At 37.7% G+C, this 5,061-nt stretch overlaps 1 pseudogene; it reads left to right on the top strand.

Annotated features, from left to right (window-relative positions):
* The first annotated feature begins 210 nt into the window (after window positions 1-210).
* LOC136340017 (uncharacterized) lies at window positions 211-1,786 on the top strand (annotated as a pseudogene).
* The last annotated feature ends 3,275 nt before the right edge of the window (window positions 1,787-5,061 follow it).

Here is a 5,061-nt window from a genome sequence, read left to right as displayed (position 1 = left end):
AGGACTGTTTGACTATTTAAAATGATATTTTAAGATATTACTGCGCTACAAGGGGGACTCATTTTGACGTCTTTAATTAAAATTTTATGGCGCACAGTTTCGTAAGGGATAAGGGTAACTTAGACATTTAAATCGGTGTAATGGAAAATTTTTTGGGCGAAAATTCAGTTGGCAAAACGCTACCTAATTATCGATAATTTTAAATCTCTAATGCCAACCACCAACGCAACTGCATTGCGACTGCACGGTGCTAAATACGCGTTTTACGCGATTCGCAACCAGAAGGCAACTTGCTGCCGGGGTCGTCAGTTGCAGTTGCTTTCGACACTTACCAAGAACGGTCGTATGGCAAACGAGACAGCAAAATATTTTAATTTTGTGGCCCTTATTGAAGCGCATACATGCTTATATGATGCTACAAAGGCATCTTACACCCGTACCGACATCAGAGAAAAGGCACGGGGAGAAATTGCACAGATCTTGTGCGAACTTGGTAAGTTTTTCTATCATAAACCTCTAGCCTAATACGTTCAACGAAATCCAGGATATTTTCATTGAAACCAAGAGGTAGATCTATTTCACGCAAATCTACTTTCTGCTTAAACAAATTGGTTATACAATGTGATTTCATTATTGAAGCGGTATAAGGTATTACGGTATAGCCCCAGCTGTGATGGAATAATCACAATATTTCGCTGTGATGTTGGGTGCCTCAAGATAATTCCGACTAATTCGGGGCTGTGCCGTATCATTAATTGGAACAGCTACTTGATCTTGTTTTGCATCTATTTAATTCCCTGGGCTGAATGCATCCACCTTATTGCTTTGCTCGAATGAAATGTGTGTGCAAAACACATGCTGCTTTTACTATGGAATTGAAATTGGTTCCGCATTTTTTCGCTCTCTTGGTAATCTGTAGGTACGAGGTCTTATTAGATGGTTTTTACCTAAAGGTTGCAAAATACTAAAAAACTAATGGTTTCGGTTATGGTAACTACAACTATCTTACTTGTAATTGTAATAAGTCACTAAATAAATTAACTATTGTTTCAGTGCAAACGCGTAAACAGCGCCGGAAAAATATAAGGACTGTTTTCTCATGACATCTTCAGAAAAAAAAACCGAGTGGCTCGGCCGCGGTCATCGAGAAAAAATACCACTTAAAAGAGACTCTACAGTTTCTAATTCCATTCCTTAAGATTAGCCGAGAGTAGAAGAATAATTTAAACGGAGACTATGAACTAAGCCAGATCAATAACGATAGCTGCTAATACTCTGCAGGGAACGAAGGGCAAGAAAACCAGAAAGTTGATCAGGAAATGGAAGTTACTAAAGCCGCACCGCAACTAAATGAAATTGAGTGCGCTGATGTACCAAAAACTGGTCAACCAATTCAAAAAATGAATGATCATTCCATCGCTGGGAAAAGAGAAAATACAGGTATACATGCAGAGAAATTCCTGATAAAGCAATGCTTTGAGGCGAAAAGAGCGCGTTATGATAAGACTAGTGAAAGTGCTGATGAGAAATTCTTACTCTGTCTATTGCCTGATATGAGCTCAATGACTGCTCATCAGAAGAGGAGATTTGAACGGGAAACTTTGGAGTTCTTAGATAAAATATTTCAAACAAGTAATTGTAGTGAGTGGTGAAATTGTTTTGGTCCTTTTATTGTTCGCAGGTCATTGCGAAGTGACCCTCATTGTGAACCAGTAAAGTTCGAAGTAGACATCTAGCTCTAAGAAAATAATACGTTTGAATAATATAAATAAAAGTGATCGACTTACCTCATTTTTAATTAAAAAACAAATGCTTAAACTGCTGCTTTTCTTCAGTTATCAGTAGGCATCGGAGATTACCATCTCCAACTCAGACAATCAATCATAGAGTAGCATTATACATAGACTTAAATTATTAATGGAACTAATGAAGAACCTGCGACTTCACTGGTCGTGTTCTATTATCAAAACCGCAAGTTTTTGTGGATGTCAAACATTTAATATCAGAATCAATTTTAGATTGTTTGATTAATTTTTTTTATTTATCAAATTTATTTACAATATAAATTTATCAAAGTTAAATTAAAAAATGACGTTTTTTTAATTTAAAATGAATGCTTTGCAAATGTTCCTGGTTGCAGTTGACACATGACGAATTCAGATATCGTCACCAGTGTGCACTTAGTGCCGCAGCACGTAGAAAGGCAGAATGATTCTCGCCAGCGAAATTGCCTGATTGATGCGAGTGCCCGAATTCGCTATCCATCAACGAACACCGCATGCGAATGGACAACGATTGTTGTCAGAGATTTCTTAAATATACACATATGCGAAAGCGTGTCAAAATTGCATTGATTGTGGACTATTCAGTTTTCGTATCGTCGAATACCTGTATTAGGCCACGCCCATTCCCTTATTACACGGAGAGAAATCGCCTATTTTCGTGAGCAAGGCTACACATGAGTGTGTACGTGGAGAAACAGTACCACTTTAATATTTTGCATATAATTTTAACTCTGTAATCGAATCTGGTTTGAAACTCTTAATATACTGAACGTTTCGAATTATATTGATCGGTTCAGGGTAAAACACAAAACAATAGTTACTTTAACATGTGGTTAGAGCCTTTCTTTCAATATTACCATTAAAAGGGTGCATTAGGTTTGATTAGTTTAATGTTAAAATGCTATGCCATTGCAAAGCCAACAAATTTAGTTTACACCCTAGATTAAACAGTGTCTCTAATACCTATTCCCGTAGTAGACTGCACAAAAATCAAATCAGATATTTTCCGTAATGTCCTAGTAAATATTCCCAACGAAAATAAAGCCGCCAGTGTGGTTCTTTGAAAAATACTAAAGTATCATTGGAACTGGGACCAAATCATGATCTACGTTGTCTTGGTTCTGATCTTCAATTCACAAAGAACATCAAATTGGGACCGAACGAACGACCTTCGGTACTCGAAGTTCGATGTTGGGTCAGCGTTCGTTCGTTCTGTGAATACGCATCTTTACCAAACTCGGTGCAAACTGCAACGAGGACGAATCGAACATAAAATTCTCATCCGATTCTCTTTCGCTTGATCAGAGTCACTGAACGAATTCAAATTCGTTGATCGGGGTTGGACGATTATTCGGCATTCGTTCGTCCAGCGTCCTTGGAAGAACCAAACATGTATAGGAACTTGGAAGATTTGATCGGTTTTGAATTTCGGTGAAATTTTTCCATCCATAGCTCGATGACCTGCAGATAATGTTTATTCAAATATGAAATGCACGTTATAACATTTAATTCGAAAAACATAATGCAGAAATGCATACAGTTCGTGCCTGTCTAATGCATAATACTTGAGTCTTATTAAGATTTTTCCTCCTTCATCGAGGGTTTTTTCCGAATACTGATCGATAATTGCAGGCGAGCACGATATGTTTATGGGGCCGGTGTTTAATTTTATGCAATCCGTAAACAAAAACGTGTTGTTCGAGCGAAATGTCAGGGCGAGCTCATGCAAATTTATTTCTTGCAGCTTTCTTTCGCTCGTGACTGCACTTTTTCGCATTCGGATATCGATAGGTTGTGCATTCCTAATTAGGGATTTTTCTATCGATCTGGCGCCTATATCACCCAACGGCATTGCCACGTTTAGCCATCACCAAATTTCCTCAGCTTCAACAAGCTAAAGTGCGATGTGAAAGTGTTATCGAGTGAGCACCTTCTGAGGCTGTGAAAATATCGATAAATAATTATGGTCTTAGATTCTATGAGGCAATAATGGATGAATTCAGTGCATATGGGATTGGCAACAGCGCGTGGTTAAAGTGGTATCAGATTGGAAGTAATTGGCATGATTATAGGGAAAGGTCGGTGCACGATAACTTTGTATCGTTGCACTGCTATCGGTAAACCTGATCGTTTACCCAGATACAACTTAAGCGGATAGACCAAGTTTAAATCTTTCTGTAGGTCAGGAGAAACTAGATTAGGATTAGCATGCGAATGGCTTCCCTAAAAACTGCATTCGGTTAGCTCAGTCTCACATTCATGCATTTCAGCTGAAAAATCAAGACAAAATTACGTTTTCGGTTAAAAATAACATCGAAAAACGACCAAATCTGTAAGTGACAAGGAAACATCCAGAAATACCCTTCTCATCAAGTTCAGTGACAAGGTTAATAAGCCACCTTCCGTGCAACCGGTTTTTTAAACACGCCCAATGAGTGATTGATGATGTCTTTTTTTTTGTGGTGGAAAAAAGGATTTTTGGGTGAAAAAGAACAAACCCTAATCCACCTCAATCTCGTTCGTTACACGAAAGCAAACTCATAATAATTCAGGTCCAAACATCGTATTTAACATCTTTTTAACTTTTATGATCGACCAAAAATTTGTTTTCCTTTCAGCCTCGAAATAGAAACGTACTAAAATTATACTTTGCTTTGGTTTACTTATTTTAAGCCAGTGGCGGTTTGATTCAAATCGAGATCAGTGGTGTGCCGAAATTTCAATAAATCACATTTTCTTTTGTATTTCTGTATAGGTATCCTTTTAAGGCACGTAATTGCCCCAGTTTCTTAATGACGCACCCTTCTCTCTTTCCATGCTTAAACTTGTCCTTCTCAAATTTCATCCTAAAATTTAGGACGTTGACTGATACCATTAAAACTTGAGAAATTCGCTAATGAACCCCGACAAAAACTTTGCTTTTCAGCAAAATAAATTAAAAATGTTTCCTCGAAAACGGCTCTCTTTCATTAATAATAAAAAATCCTTATCTATAAAAAAAAAGAAAAAAGCAAAGAATCCATTACCTCCTGCTGCATTTCCCCCCTGAAACCGCCTCTCAGTGAAGTTTGTTTTTGCATTTCCTCGCAATGTTTGTGTACCTTGGGCCCGAATCACAAGCGGACTTATCTCTAAAAACACGGGACCTCGTTTTAAACATCCTTTGTTCGAATAATCAAAGGAGAGTCTTTGTTAGCAGCCATGCAACCCTTTTTAAAGCCTCGTTTACATAACGCATTTGAGTGGCCATTAAACTTAGGTTAATGCAGCTGAGCAA

This window comes from Euwallacea fornicatus, chromosome 7, assembly GCF_040115645.1.
Source record: "Euwallacea fornicatus isolate EFF26 chromosome 7, ASM4011564v1, whole genome shotgun sequence".
Classification (NCBI taxonomy): Eukaryota; Metazoa; Arthropoda; class Insecta; order Coleoptera; family Curculionidae; genus Euwallacea; species Euwallacea fornicatus.
This window is presented reverse-complemented; position numbering and strand designations above follow the sequence as displayed.